Raw genomic sequence first — 17,403 nt, 5'->3', positions numbered from 1 at the left:
TGGATCTGAGAAATACGGAGTATGTGTTTTTAGGTACCATGACGAAAGATCAGTTCTACAGTTATTGGTGAAACGGGAATTGGGGTACCCTTTCCCGGGAACTTAACACATATTCCTTGTTAACTAAAATAACAAACCATATTTAAACCACCATTAAGTTAAGTGCACGTTAACGATAGCGGGCATGGGACCCACTTTCGAGACAGGCCCCGACGCCCCCGCCTCATGAAGGAAGCCCGAGAGCTCAAGTTGACTTGGGACAGGGGGCTCCCATCTTAAGATTACAAGTAGGAAGGGACCAGGAGCCCAACTTGGCCTAGGATCCTGAGTCCCCATCTATCCTTAGGGCTTATGTTCTTCGCAGAGAAGAGTGTACAAGCCTATAAGGTTTATATCTTAAAAGGTGTAGGTTATGAAGGGCCCGGCCCCTCATTACCCTTGTAAGTAACATATTCCTCCTTGAGAAGTGTTGACGTAAAACACGAGGCCTGGGATATCTGCTTAACTCCAGTGCAGGTCCAAAACTCACCTTCGGGTATGCAAGCGTGCCAGTTGATTTGATCCTATAATCAACAAGAAACAAAGACAAAGAAACCGCGGTTAAACCTAGAAACGATAGCCGATCAGCTGAGTGCCGATGACATATCATTTATCTTTGAGCCGATGTCATATATGTATCAATCGGCGGTCATGAATAAATAAGAAGGAACTAAATCTACTCGATCGGCTGTAGATATTAACAATATATACTCCTTATATCGATATATACTTAAATCAAATGATTGGGATAGATCGGTCGCCATGCCGAGACAGTATAAATCACTTAGATTGAAATATATATTAATAACGGGACTATATATGTTCATAGCAAAGCCGATCAGATAGATCTAGCATGTATCAGCTAATACTCCGATACCACTCTATATTAAGATATTAAAGCAAGTAAAATATATCAAACAAAGGCCTAATATACTTAAATGCAACAAGATCTTAACATAAAGGGCAGATTTAACATATCAACGAAGCATACGGAGTAAATATAGTTAAATCAGATAAGATCGGTTGAAACCCCGATACTACCCTAATCGGCAACCAAGAAGCAGGCTAAGATTGAGATTCTAATCACGACTTATAAGATCAAACTCAACTGATGCAGCTATAAGTATGAAAAGAAGGACAATATCTAGACAATCAAGCCATTGGAAGTTTCATAGAGTGGTGGATATCCTATATAATCTAAGTCAACATCGATGTCTAACCTAATCGGCTGCCCTCTACCGACAGATGTTAGCCGATTGTAGGTTAGATAGCGATATTGCTAGAGATTATGTAAGATATATGATAACTCGACAAATTACATAAACAAGATTAGAGTATCATAAAGATGGAAGCACTAATCCCGAGAATGCAAGCCGCCATAACAAGTTTTACCTCTTGTTGAAGATCGAAATCGATGCAGCTCAACCCGAAAGCAAGAACTCGTCGAAACAAAACGAAAGTAAAAAGGGTGGCGATGCACCGAGATTGTATTGAACGTGTGTTCATTGATTATAAGGGGTCCGGGGTCTATTTATACCCGAGATTACAAACTATGTCCATATCGGACACGACACTTATCTCTAACAAACCCTAAGATACCATAAGTCTTTGCGGCAGACTTTTGCCCAAATATATCTCTAAGGAAATTACATAAAATATCCTAATTAATAGATACAATTGCCTTCTCAGGACTCTATCCATGCATGGCAATCATCTTGAAGCATACCAACTCAACCCGAGGACGTATACCGAGTTGTATTGTCGGAATGGGCTATATCGGCTCACACAGTCTGACTCGGACTCAGCTGATCCTGGTCGTAGCCGATTTGGACTCCAGCCAATTTTACTCTGTTTCCTAAACGATCTTCATCTTTGATTCTGCCTCGATCTAATCTCCATCTCCAATGCTGATATTACCAAATTTGGTCGTTAACACATGCCCCCCAAGTCCGGAATATTTAGCAATGTTTCGGATTTGCCATATATCAACTCCGAGCGAAATTCGCTCTTGCCGTTTTTCGACTGTTATTCCATCGCTTTAAATACTAACCGTTACCCCCGAGAAATCTCACACCGTCTTCTTCCGTTTTCACCGCCGAAGCCAACTCTGTCTTCTCTCTCTCCGGCGATTTCTCCGACGCACAAGGAGATCCCCAGGAGACTTCATTTTTGGCCAAATCTCTGCCCACGGCGATGTCGTCCTCCGATAGCCCGTCTGCCGCGCTGTCAGCCGAGTACGCTGAGGTAAGTTCCACTCGGCACTGGATCTTATCGGCAAAGAATAAGCCGATTGGGAGTTGGCCCATTCCAAGTTGTCTAGCTGAGCTCATTGGATGATAGAACTCATAAGAGACTTGGATATTTCTTCCTGATGGATGCCGACAGGAAGGATGCATGGGCTGATTGCAGCTGAGAAAACTTCCCTGGACTTTTGGTATCTTTCATGATTAATGTCCTCAAACCTAAAGTCCGATGGGAGCTCAAGGTTAATTTCATCAACCTTGATGATGGATCGGCTGCTCAACCTTCAAGGACCTCCTCTGGGCAGCATTGAGAATATAGAGCTGGCAATGTTCAGGAGCAAAAACTTTAACAGATGGTGGGGTGAATGGAAACTGCACCTATTCTATCAATCGGCTTCCATGTACATGACATACCTCTTTCCAGATGTTATCCCTCAGGTATGCCCCGATTTAACTTTGTCTGAATAATTGCTTAGCCGATTCATAACTTGACTAATTTTCTTTTTGACTTGCAGACGACAGAATTCTCTCCTCCTCATCAGAGCAATAGTGGTAGAAATATCGAATATGCTCCAGGTCTGATTCCTAATGGAGGCGGGCCATCTCCCCATGTCATTGGTTATCGTGCCCCCAGGACTTCAACTCTTCTCCAAGGGTTCATCAGAGAACCAGCCGATACCGGTAAAAAGAGAAAAACCAGGTCATCGACTGCGGATCTATCGGCTCAAGCTCCAAAGAAGAAAGTCAAGTCAAAGAAAACGAAGCCAACTGATGATCTGCCTGCCCTAGATCCATCCATTGAACAAGCTCTGGATGAAGAAGAAATCGGCGAGGATGTTGATCAAGCCGCAGATGAAATAAGCGATACTGAAAGAACTCCATCGGCTTCACCTAAGCAAACTCCTCCAACTCCTTCTGCCCCAGCCCATTTTTCAAGAGTAAACAACTTCCCTTGATTCCTTTTGTAATCACTTCATTTTATGGCCGATTACTCACATATTTTATAGTTGCAGAAGAAAAAACTGCTGTGAAGAAGAAATCGGCAATAACAATTCTCAAACCAGCTCCATGAGTAAGATATTCTTAACTCTTCCACTAGTTGATCTCAGCCGATTTTATCTAACACTTGTCTTTTTTATAGCCTCCTCCTCCTCCTCCTTCTCCTATACAACAATCATCGAGTGACCAAACTCCATCGGCTATAGAGAGCCATCATATTGAAGAAGAAGAACAACCAACTGCTCCTGCTATCCTAGTAAGTTTCCTTTTGAGACAAGAATTTAGATTGGCTAGGTCTATTTAGCTCTAACTCTCTTTAAATAATTATTGCAGGTCTTAGCTGATCTTTTCTCTTTTGACATTAGAGACTATCTTGATGAGACAGAAGAGGATACCAGAAGCAAAGCTTTAGCCCTTTTATCCGATGATGTGAAGAAAATTCTTGAAGATATCTCTCAGCGGCTAGAGGCATCATCGTTAGACAGCTTAGTGGTTGATTGTGGCTCAATTAGGACTCAGCTACACGAGGTTCAAGCTCTAATCCCAGATGAGCTAGCCGATGTCCGTACTCCAGCCGTCTATCTTGAGCAGCATCAATTCAAGCTGGAGAAAGCCAAGCTGAGATTAGCTAAACGTCGGGAGCGCAAGGATATCGAGGCCACAATCCAGGCCAATTGATAGCTTGTTCATGAAGAGAAGGCCAAACTTGATCAACTATCTGAGGGCCCGATTAAATCTAACATTGATCGGCTCGAAGCTCGTAAGATTGAACTCTTGGCACAACTTGAAGAATGCAACGCCGAGCTGGATATGGAACATAAAAAGCTAGCCGATCTCCCAAAATCTGTCGAAGAACAAAAGACAAGACTAAAATTGGCTATCAAGAATGTTGCTGATCTCACCAAGTCTTTAAAAGTCATCCCTAGAATCGACGCTCAAGATGCCCAAGCCATTGAAGAAGTAGAACAAATCAGGCAAAGGGCTATTTCGGCTATCCAGCAACATTTGTCTCAGTGATATCTTGTGTAATAGGTCTTAGAAATTTTTTGTAATCGGCTAAGAAACTTTGGCTCTTTATCGAACTTATCTTGATAACTTTTATGCCGATTCAATAGAACTCCATATTTTGCTCAAAAATCTGCAATTTTCATATATGTGCCCCCCTAATTTTACAATGACAAAAGCATTGATAAAATTATAAGAACAACTAAGGGCGATATAACAATATCGACCATTGTACATCGGCAAATCACAACCGATTACAATGTGAAAACAACTAAGGGTGATATAACAATATCGGCCATTGTACATCGGCAAATCACAACCGATTACAATATGAAAACAACTAAGGGTGATATAACAATATCGACCATCTCAAGGCGATGCAAACACATCGGCTATCATGTATCGGCAACATCAGCCGATCATGTGTTAACCCAAACACTTGGGTAATATTTCTTCAAGTACTTGCCATTTAGTGCTCGTCCATAAACTTCTCCATCGAGGCCTTGCAACATGTAAGCCCCCTTAGAGACAACTCTATAGATTTGGAACGGTCCTTCCCAATTCGGCGACCACTTGCCGAATTTGCTATCCCGAGTCCCAATCGGCAAAATCAACTTCCATACAAGTTCACCTTCCAAAAAAGCTTTGGGCACCACTTTCTTGTTGTAATGCCGAGCAACTCGTTCCTTATCCTTGGTAACCTTTTGTTAACAACCGAATTTGGTAACATTAGCATCAGGAAAGAAGATTAGATCGAAGCAAAATCGGAGGCGGAGATCAAGTTCGGAAACAGGGCAGGAATCAGCTGGAGTCCAAATCGGCTACGATTAGGATCGGATGGGTCTGAGTCGGACTAGGTAAGCCGATACAGCCGATTCCGACAATGCAGCTTGATATATGATATCGGGTTGGATTGAGGTGCTTCAAGGTGATTGCCGCACATGGATAGAGTCCTGAGAAGGCAATTGCATCTATTAATTAGGGTGTTTTATGTAATCTCCTTGGAGATATGATTGGGCAAAAGTCTGCCGCAAAGACTTATAGTATCTTAGAGTTTGTTAGAGATAGTAGTCGTGTCCGTTATGGACATATCTTGTAATTCTCGGGTATAAATAGACTCAAGCCCTATGTAATTTTAATAACACACGTTCAATACAATCTCGGCGCATCGCCACCCTTTTGCTTTAGTTTTATTTTGACGAGTTCTTGCTTTCGGGTTGAGCTACATCGGTTTCGATCTTCAACAAGAGGTAAAACTTGTTATGATGGATTGTGTTCTCGGGATTAGTGCTTCCATCTTTACGACACTCTAATCTTGTCTATGTAATTCGTCAAGTTATCATATGTCTTACATAATCTAATCTACAATCGTCCAACATCTGTCTGTAGAGGGCAGCCGATTAGATTATATATCAATGTTGACTTAGATTGTATAAGGTATCTACCACTCTAGGAAACTTCTAGCGGCTTGATTGTCTAGATATTGTTCTTCTTTTCATACTTAATGATGCATCAGTTGAGTTTGATCTATTAAGTCGTGCTTAGAATATCAATCTCTAGCCTGCCTTCTGGTTGCCGATTAGGGTAGCGTCGGAGTTTCAGCCGACCTTATCTGGTTTAACTATATTTGCTCTGTATGCTTTATTGACATGTTAAATGTGCTCTTTATGTCGAGATATTGCTGTATCTAGGTATATTAGGTCTTTGTTTGATATATTATACCTATTTTAATATTCTGATATAGAGTAGTATCGGAGTATTAGCCGATACATGCTAAATCTATCTGATCGGGTATGCTATAAACATATATATAGCCCTGTTATTAATATATATTTCGATTTAAGTGATTTATACTGTCTCGGCATGACGACCGATCTATCCCAATCACTTGATTTAAGTATATATCGATATAAGAACTATATATTGGAAATATCTACAGCCGATCGAATAGATTTAGTTCTTTATTGTCTATTTACAACTGCCGATCGATTCACATATGACATCGGCTCAAAGATAAATAATATGTCATCGGTACCTAGCCGATCGGCTATCATTTATAGATTTAACCGTGGTTTCTTTGCCTTTATTTCTTGTTGATTACAGGATCAAATCAACTGGCACACTAGCACACCCGAAGGCGAGCTTTGGACCTGCACTGGAGTTAAGCAGATCTCCCAGGCCTCGTGTTTTCTGTCAACACCTTTGCAAGGGCTCGCAATCTAGACTGAACCAAGTCTTCCCTTTCATCGGCCATGAGGTTATAATACTCGTCGGCTGTTAAATCATTTCGCAACTCCGTTCTCCTTGAGCCGATTCTAACCTCCCATGGTAAAACAGCCTCATGTCCATAAACAAGCTTATAAGGAGGGACTTGGATCGATCCATGACAAGCCATCCGATAAGACCACAATGCTTCGGCCAATCGAGTATGCCATTGCCGAGGATAATCAAAAATCTTTCTCTTAATTAATTTGAGCAAGCTCTTGTTAGATGCCTCGGCCTGCCCATTAGCTTGTGCATAATATGGTGAAGAATTCAACAATTTGATACCCATTCTATCGGCAAACTGAACAAACTCATCGGACACGAAAATTGAACCTTAATCGGTTGTAATGGTTTGAGGAATACCAAATCGATAGATTATATGCTCTTGAACAAACTGTATAGCATTCCCAGAATCAACCTTCTTTAAAGGAATCGCCTTTACCCACTTGGTAAAATAATCGGTCGCCACCAATATAAACTTATGTCCTTTACTCGATGGTGGATTAATCATGCTGATCATATCAATTCCCCCAACCTCTAAATGGCCATGGCTTAATGATAGGATTCATAGCCGACGCCGGTGCCCTCTGAATTGCTTCAAATTTCTGACAATCTTGACACCCTTTGTAATATTTGAAACAATCCTCCAGCATTGTCGGCCAAAAATACCCTGCACGTCGAAGCAATCACTTCATCTTATGAGCCAATTGATGAGTGCCACAAATCCCTTCATGAACCTCGCCGATTGCAACCTTAGCCTGATCGGCACTCAAACACTTAAGCAACACCCCATCAATCGTCCGATAATAGAGTTCATCATCCAATAAAGTATACTTCAACGCTTTATATCTTAATTTATGAGAAGTCGATTGAGATGGATTCTGTAAATATTAATGCACATCATATCTCCAATCATCGGCCGTTAATGTAGCAACTTCAACCTTAACATCTTTGATCATCAGCTTATACCCTGATGCCCCTTGGGCCAAATCATTAGATTCAATATTTTGCTCTCGAGATACATGCCTCAAAGTAACCAGCCGAAATTCTTTCATTAGTTCTTGGCACTTCTCATTATAAACTATTAATGTATCATTATTGCACTCATATTCTCCTGCCAATTGACTGATTACTAGCAAAGAATCCCCCATAATTTCGATAGCATCGGCTTCAACTTCCTTGAGTAACTGCAATGCTTTAAGAACTACCTCATACTCAGCTAGATTGTAGGTTGCATAAGGTTTAATAGTATAAGCAAACTCAAAACTTGCCCCCCCCCGAGGGGAAATTATAACTAAGCCGATACCACAACCATGAGTACATACTAATCCATCAAAGAACAAAGTCCATGGCACAATCTCAACCGAGCCGACTGAATCATCACGATGTTCAACAATAAAATCGGCTATAGCTTGCCCTTTGACCGCCTTCGGTGACTCATATCGAAGATCAAACTTAGTTAAGGAACATATCCATTTTCCAACCCTCCCTTTCAAGATTGGAGCCGATAACATGTATTTAATAACATCGGCTTAGCATACTACAGTAAATTCGTTGGACAATAGATAATGCCTTAACCTTGTACATGAAAAATATAAGCACAAGCACAACTTCTCTACAGGGGAATATCTAGTTTCTGCATCCAAGAGCTGACGGCTCAAGTAGAATACAACTCTTTCTTTCCCTTCTAGCTCCTGAATCAAGACCGAGCCGATTGACTTCTCACCGGCCGACAGATATAACCTAAAAGGTATCCCCTTCTGTGGAGGAATCAAAACTGGAGGAGAGCTAAGATATTCCTTAATATTATCCAAAGCTTTCTGTTGCTTTGCCCCCCAAGTAAACTGTTGATCGGCTTTCAATCTTAATAATGGTGTAAAAGGCTCTAACCTTCCAGAAAAATTAGAAATAAACCTTCTAACAAAATTTATCTTGCAGATCATCTCCTGCAACTCTGTCTTGTTCTCTGGAGGCTGAATCTTCTTGATTGCATTAACACTTCTTTGGGTAATCTCAATTCCCCTCTCATGAACAAGAAATCCCAAAAACTGGCCAGCCGATACGCCGAAAGCACACTTTGTTGGGTTCATTTTCAAGCCATATTTCCTGGTTCTCTCAAAAACCTTCCTCAAATCGACTATGTGGTCTTATATCTCTTTAGATTTAACAACCACATCATCAATGTAGACTTCAACCAACTAGCCGATCAGATCATGATATATATAATTCATGGCTCTTTGATATGTAGCCCCAGCACTTTTCAAGCCGAAAGTCATGACAGCTCACTCAAACAAGTCGATTGCACCAGGACACCTAAAAGCTGTCTTATGGATATCTTCTTCAGCCATAAAGATTTGATTGAATCCTGCATTACCATCCATAAAACTTAAAATCTTGTGTCCTGAGGCAGCATCAACCAGCTGATCGGCTACTGGCATTGGATACTCGTCCATTGGGGTAGCTTTATTTAAATCCCTGAAGTCAATGCACACCCTCACTTTGTCGTTCTTCTTGATAACAGAAACTATACTGGAAACCAACTCGGCATATCGGCATGGACGAATAAAACCAGCACCATATAAACGTTTAATCCCAGCCTTGACAGGTTCGAGCATATCGGCTTTGCATCTTCTCGGAGGTTGTTGATGTGGTCTAACCCCTGGTTTGATAGGTAGCCGATGTTCAACAATCGATCGGCTGAGTCCGGGTATCTCATAATACTCCCAAGCGAAGCAATCTCTGAACTCCTTTAACAGCTCTATCAACTTGGTTCTGAATTCCGAAGATAAATTCTTACTAATAAATGTCGGCCTTGGTCGATCACCTGGACCTATGTCAATTTCTTCCAAATCATCGGCCGACATGAAACCCTGTCCTTGTTTGTCATCGAGATCATCCACGACGCCCTCAAAATAATAGCTTAGGTTCTCCATCTTCAATTGGTTGTATATCAGAATCGGACACTTTTAGAAAATCTCCATCCTAAACTTTTCCAGATAAACAATCAAGACCATCCATCTCCCAAAGAGCTAAATCGGCACTAGTAACATTGACTGACCTGTCGGCTGGCACAATTTCAATCTTGTCGCCTTGCCACTGAATCAAGCATTAATGCATGGTTGGAGGAATACAACAATTGGCATGAATCCAATCCCTTCCAAGCAACAAGCTGTAGGAACCCTTCCCATCGATGCTCAAAGAACGTTGTAGAGATAGTTTTGCTGCCGACGGTCAATTCCACATTTAAAACTCCTTTGGTTTCTGATGGATTGCCACCAAAATCCTTGAGCACCATGTTTGTCTTGATGAGATCTTTAGCGTTTCTGCCCAACTTCCTGAATGTAGCATAAGGCATCAAATTCACTGCAGCCCCACCATCGACCATCATCTTGGACATCGGCTTCCCATTGACATAGCCATTTATATACAATGGTTTAAGATGCCGATTCTCTGTTCCTTCCGGCTTTTCGAAGATTGCTTGCTCTGGTGACAAAATCAATTTAGCTGATTCTTCTTCAACTTCATCGACATCGGCTTGCTTGACCCCAAATTCAGCAGGCAACGTGAAAACCATGTTAACCGATGCAGTTACAACACTTTTCCCTTTAGCCAATCTCTTTGCTTCATCGGCTGCGGCCTCATCGGCTATAGGAGCTTGATTCTTAACTCGCCACTCCTGCTTCGGCTTCATTTTCTTTAGCCGATGATTGATTTCCTGTTCGACCTCCTAAAAGTGCTCCCTGTTCCTCAATCTTTGAACCCTTCTCTTCTGATTCTTTATAAAGATACCAGAAGGACACCATTGAGTCTTCCTGTCTTCATTGCCCTCTTGGTTACAATCTTGGTTCACCGGGACTAACCTTTGATGAACAGGAACTCTTGTTTGCTTTAGCCGATTGCCTCTATTATACGATCGGCTTGAGCTTTCTGCAATATTACCACATCCAGGACAGTCTTCGATAGATGACAGCCTCATACCCTCGTTCCAGCAAAATCTAAAGAACTCGCAGCCCCAATGAGGATCAAAACCGTCATCACCTTCCTCGTAATGCCTCTCCTGTTGTTTGTCATACCTCTTCTGATACTTGTCGATAATTTTAGCCGAATTCACCTAAAAACCTCTTGCGTGTCCCCCATCGGCTATTCGGCCAGCTGTATGCACCACATTGACAGGAAAAGGATTGCCATCAACCTTCATCGGCCTCTTAGAATCATCAAATTTGATTTTGCCTCCCTCAATAGCTGCTTGGATCTGCTGCCTGAAGACCTTGCAAACATTGGTGGAATGAGACCCAAAATTATGCCACTTATAATATCTCCTCTTGCCCAATTCTTCAGCCAATGGGATTGTATGGCCAGCAGGAAGTTGAATCTGTTTCTCTCGGAGTAGCAAATCAAAAATCTTGTCAGCTTGGGTAATATCAAAGTCATATCTCTCCTCTTTTCCAGAATTCTTTACCCATTGGCATGATATAACCTTTTTGCTTTTCACCCATTCGGCTGCTGCTATCTCGGAGTCGTCATCATCATCATCATCCGATCCATATATGTAAGGACAGACATGATTAACCCTTTTGAAGTTCTTCCTGGCTTCTGCAAACCTCTGTTCATGCAAGGTTACCTTCTGTGCAAGATGTGACAAGCTATCAAAGTCTTGAAACGAGAATTTCTCCCTGATCGGAGCAATCATACCCTGAAAAGCCAAATCGGCTAACTGGGCATCAGTTAAACTCAAGCTGTAGCACTTATTCCTCATCTCTCTGAATCTCTGAATATACTCATGCACAGACTCATCATGTCTCTACTTGATCACTGTTAAATCGGACAGTTTCATCTCATGAATCCCACTGTAGAAATAACTATGAAATTGCTTCTCCAAATCAGGCCAACTGTTGATTAATCCACATGGTAGAGAAGTAAACCAAGTGAAAGCCGATCTAGACAAAGACAACCGGAACAACGTAACCCTCAAGGCTTCCACAGCCGATGCTTCACCACACTGAGCTAAAAGTCGGCTAACGTGTTCATAAGTTGACACACTATCCTGCCCTGAGAATTTTGAAAAGTCTGGAACTTTGAATCGGTTAGGAAGAGGAACCCTCTCAAACCATTCAGGGTAAGGATACCGATACAAATTTCTAGCGTCTTTCGGCCTGAGCCCAAACTACTCTTTCATCACATCCGCAATCATATCGGCCCATGGTCGTTGCTTTGGTAATCCTTGAGGTTATTGTGGCATGAGCTCGAATTGATTGTATTGAGGAACAAACTGGGGTTGAGCCGATCCTCCCTGCTGATATTGAACTTGCGGTGAAGGAGGCTGATACTGATAATTCAAATTGCCCCCTTGGTAATTTTGAAAATTTGGCTGAATATTGTGCACCAAATGCTCGGGGACAACTTGAGGTATTACCGTCTGATCTGGCTGTACATGATGAACCAAGTGCTCTGAAACAACTTGATTCGCAGCATGCTGCCTTGGCTGATTGTCAGGTGTTGCAAACCCAGCCGATGCATTCATCAAGCCTTGCTGTTGAATCGGCTGAATAATTTGTTGCCTTAATGGCGTCTGCTGAATTGGTTGCAAAACCTGCCGCCTAGGTGGCGTCTGCTGAATTGGTTGCACAACCTGTTGGATTGGTGGTGTTTGTTGAATCGGCTGTACAACCTGCTGCCTTGGTGGTATTTGCTGAATCGGCTGCTGCTGGGTTGGATCAACAGTAGGTTGAGGAGATAAGAACATAGCTGCAACATGATCCTGCGTTAGCCGATTCACATTCTATCCACTATGCTGTGGTTTCTCTCTCACCAACAATCGAGGATTCACTAATTGACCTGGTGCTGATGACGGTGCAGCAGGTGCAGGAGCCGATACTGGTGCCGTCGGCTGAGCCGATGGTGCATTAAGAGGAATTGATTGAACAGCTGGCTGATTATCAGTGACTAATGGCCGATAATTCAGGAATACCCCTCCTGGTAGATAAACCGGTCATGTAGCCTGATATTCAGCCATTGAACCATCAACCATTATCTTCACCATGTTTGACAAAGTGTTGACTAATATTCCAGATTGATTGATCAAAGCATGGTGCATAGCATAGTCAACCTGATCCTGGAAGTTGTTAAACTGTAACTGTGTTGCATTGCCATCTTGATTAAGACCTCCACCTTGAACTCCCTGAACACCATCACCTTGAATTCCTTGAGAGCCAACACCCTGAACTCCTTGAGAGCCATCACCTTGATCTCCTTGAAAGCCATCTGCAGCACCTTTATTACTCGGTTGAGCCGCGTCATCTAGAGCTTGTTTCACTTCTCCATCCTTAGAAGAACCTGTCCCAGGAACATCACCAATTACTTTTACTTTGTACTTTTGAACAAGTGTTCCCTTGCGGGTCTCCGTGAATGAGCTCAAGAACTGATTCCGTGCTTGCTACATCATTGCCTCAAGATCCTTTTGCTGCTCGGGTGTCAATTTATCCATAGTGACGGGCACAATGTTGGCTTCATCAACCTCAGATAGACCCAGCTTGTGGATCTTGGCTTTAACATAGCCAGGTTCACCAGCCGAGGACGGCGATGCTGGCGGTTTCTCGGCCATGGGAAAAACTGTTGTTGTGATTCTGACTTCTGATCTGTCCCACCAGGCGTACCAAAAGCGTGTTGACATAAAACACGAGGCCTGGGATATCTGCTTAACTCCAGTGCAGGTCCAAAACTCGCCTTCGGGTATGCAAGCGTGCCAGTTGATTTGATCCTACAATCAACAAGAAACAAAGACAAAGAAACCGCGGTTAAACCTATAAACGATAGCCGATCGGCTGAGTGCCGATGACATATCATTTATCTTTGGGCCGATGTCATATATGTATCGATCGGCGGTCATGAATAAATAAGAAGGAACTAAATCTACTCGATCGGCTGTAGATATTAACAATATATACTCCTTATATCGATATATACTTAAATCAAGTGATTGGGATAGATCGGTCGCCATGCCGAGACAGTATAAATCACTTAGATCAAAATATATATTAATAACGGGACTATATATGTTCATAGCATAGCCGATCAGATAGATCTAGCATGTATCGGCTAATACTCCGATACCACTCTATATTAAGATATTAAAGCAAGTAAAATATATCAAACAAAGGCCTAATATACTTAAATGCAACAAGATCTTAACATAAAGGGCAGATTTAACATATCAACGAAGCATATGGAGTAAATATAGTTAAATCAGGTAAGATCAGCTGAAACCCCGATACTACCCTAATCGGCAACCAAGAAGCAGGCTAGAGATTGAGATTCTAATCATGACTTATAAGATCAAACTCAACTGATGCAGCTATAAGTATGAAAAGAAGGACAATATCTAGACAATCAAGCCATTGAAAGTTTCATAGAGTGGTGAATATCCTATATAATCTAAGTCAACATTGATGTCTAACCTAATCGGTTGCCCTCTACCGACAGATGTTAGCCGATTGTAGGTTAGATAGCGATATTGCTAGAGATTATGTAAGATATATGATAACTCGACAAATTACATAAACAAGATTAGAGTATCATAAAGATGGAAGCACTAATCCCGAGAATGCAAGCCGCCATAACAAGTTTTACCTCTTGTTGAAGATCGAAATCGATGCAGCTCAACCCGAAAGCAAGAACTCGTCGAAACAAAACGAAAGTAAAAAGGGTGGCGATGCACCGAGATTGTATTGAACGTGTGTTCATTGATTATATGGGATCCGGGGTCTATTTATACCCGAGAATTACAAACTATGTCCATATCGGACACGACACTTATCTCTAACAAACTCTAAGATACCATAAGTCTTTGCGGCAGACTTTTGCCCCACACTGTCCTTGTAGGTTACACATACCTCCTTGAGATGAGCGTGGAAACGTACAAGATCTACATATTAAAATTATGGACTGGATGGAGCCTAGGTCCCGATCTGGTCTGGGACCCGGCCCCCCTTGGTCCTTGTACACTACACGTTCCTTCTGAAGAGGACCGTGGATGCATACAAGATCTACATATTATACATTTGTTCATCAAAGACATCTTCGAGAAGCTAGCCTAAAAACACTCAATCTCCCTGCTAAGGGGCACAGGGGCAAGGCCGAAGACTTGAAAAAGTCAAGGCCCTGACCCCTCCCCCCCCCCCCCCGCCAGCTATAACCCAACGATCACATCCATAAATGAAACAAATTTAGGAAAAAGATTCCAAACCGATGGGACTGAAAAGACGTGGAAAAGACAGTAGCGCTGAGTCATTAGGGACGATGCGAGTCTGGACACATGTCGTACATGCCTGGCAACACCCAATTCGGCCAACTGGGCAAGAAGAGAGCCGTGGCGCCATTTGGTGAGGCCGGGATTCACCTGGCCCACCACATGACACATGGTGGACAATGTGAAAGCCCAGTTGGCCCTCTAATTATAATGTCCTAGGTTTAGAAGGTTATTGAAAGGGTCAATTAGGCCTAGAGGAGGGATGAATAGGCTAATTTAAAACTTTATGCGGAAACTAAAATTGAGTTAAGGTCGGAAAGTCTGATCCACAGTCAGACTATCCGAAAATATTAGATAGTCTGATGTTGGATCAGTTTGTCTGATCCACTAAACAATCACAACAAGCAGATCTAGCACACAAACAAGAGTATAGCGCAAACAACGACTAGATCTATAGCAGCACAATTAAGCAAAGCTAAAGAGAGGATGAAGAGATATCACCAACGATGAAGTTCACGGAGTTGTTCCCGGAGTTCAAATCCTTCAGGGGATTCTACTCTCCGTTGAGGAGCTCACTAAGAGCCGGGTCTTTGCTAACCCTTTCCTCAAGAGGTTACACTAAGCACTCCTCCTTCCACTAAGGGGTATCTCTTTCCTTGCGGAGGCGAGATCGGGCCTTCACAAACTTCTCCCGGCCAACCACACGTAGATCGGTGGCTCGGGAGTGACACCTAGCCGTCTAGGAGTCCTCATCCTCTAAGAGTAACAAACACCACACAACTCTTGGTCAAACCCTAGTGCTCAAGATCGAGTGAAACACACACTAGGCCCTCAAATACCAAATCCACAACCACCAAGATACACCACACAATGAACGAGGAGGGATTTGAGAGAGGGAGAATGAGCTCAAAGATCCAAAGCACCTTAGCACCAAGCTCAACCCAAAGTGAATGAGAATGAAATGAGTTGGGTAACCCTAGAAAAGGGTTAGGTGGGGGGTATTTATAGAACCCCCCCTCCCCCAAAAAAAAAATGTGGCCATTGGAGGGGAATCTTTCAGCCCACGTCGGATAGTCCGATATTTTAAACCTCCAAGGCAACAAGAAACAGAGAACGAAGTTCCATGAAATTTCGGACTTTCCGAGACATCGGACTATCTGATGTTAAATCGGAGTGTCCGATATTTTAGAAGCAAAAACTTCGTCCTCAAATAGAGACTCAAGTTCCATGAAATTTCAGAGTCTCTGTATCATCGGACTATCTGATCCAACATCAGATACTCCGACAAATAGAAAAACTCACTCGAAAGGATTTTTCAAACAAAGACAGAGAGTGAAGTTCTGTGAAAAATCGGATAGTCCGATACATCGGATAGTCTGATTTCAAATCGGATAGTCTAATGTTGCTCAAGTAAAAAGTGCAATAACTTTTTACTCCGAACTCCGATTTCGAAGATTTTGGACTCTATGGAAAGCTAGTTTCGTGGGCTATCAAACCCAACATAAAAAATGGTCCAAAACCTTCAAGATATGTTGAAAAACTTGCAAAGAAACCCGGTGTAAGTGTTGTGACAAGTGAAACAACTCGGGATTAAAATTTTGGCTTAGGTTTTTCAACTCACACAAAGATGAAGCATTTTGAGCACTAGTGTTCTACCAATTATATGCATGTGGTATCCCTCTTAATAGTACGGCATTCCTACGACACAATGCAAGGTAAAAGATACAATATACCATTTGATCATTGCCGCATTGCATCGTGATGTTGCATTCATGGGGTATGCATCTCATTACAACATGTCGAGGACATAACAACCTTCATATTTGCTTGAATAAAAGTGTTATTCCTCTCTAATCGCATTGTAATCAATCATCAAAATCATTAGGGGCCTAGATGCACTTTCAGGTATTAAGAACATAAGAACTGGCATGATGCATAATTAGAAAGTAGTTAACTTTCAGGATGTTACAGCTGCCTGGCTTGGCATGGTCAAAGTGCCTTGCCCCGCTACAATCCGCATCAGATGGATGAGAGATCGACAATCATATGTGACCATGCCACTGTTTCAAAGATTTCAACATATCCATTATGCTGGTGGTAAGTACACTCAGTTATGTAAAAGATAAAACAAGGTTCACCAAACCTTTACTCAATAGTACCACCATGTGAATATGGCTTGATCGTATATGTTATGCTTCATTTGTTTATTTTTGTATGCTCTAGTTTGGGTGTGTTCGTAAGACATCCATAGGGTTTTTGATTTAAGCATGGTGCTTAGGTCAAAATGGTCTGCGTTAATTAAATTAGACATGATGTTGAATTCGATTAATGAACCATTAGAGCTAGTACTTTCATGGACATAGGATGCATATTGTGACATTCCGGCCCAGGGCTTAATAGAATTAATAGAATACTCATATCAACAAGTTGCAACTTCTTTTCCGGAAGCCGATTTCCAAAGAACTCCAGGGTTAAGACTTCTTTTCCGGAAGCCGATTTCCAAAGAACTCCAGGGTTAAGTGTGCTTGGCCTGGAGCAATTTGGGATGAGTGACCGACCGGGAAATTCTTCCCGGGTGCACACGAGTGAGGACAAAGTGTGCAGAAA

The sequence above is a fragment of the Oryza sativa genome, chromosome 8, assembly GCF_034140825.1.
Source record: "Oryza sativa Japonica Group chromosome 8, ASM3414082v1".
Lineage (NCBI taxonomy): Eukaryota > Viridiplantae > Streptophyta > Magnoliopsida > Poales > Poaceae > Oryza > Oryza sativa.
This window is presented reverse-complemented; position numbering follows the sequence as displayed.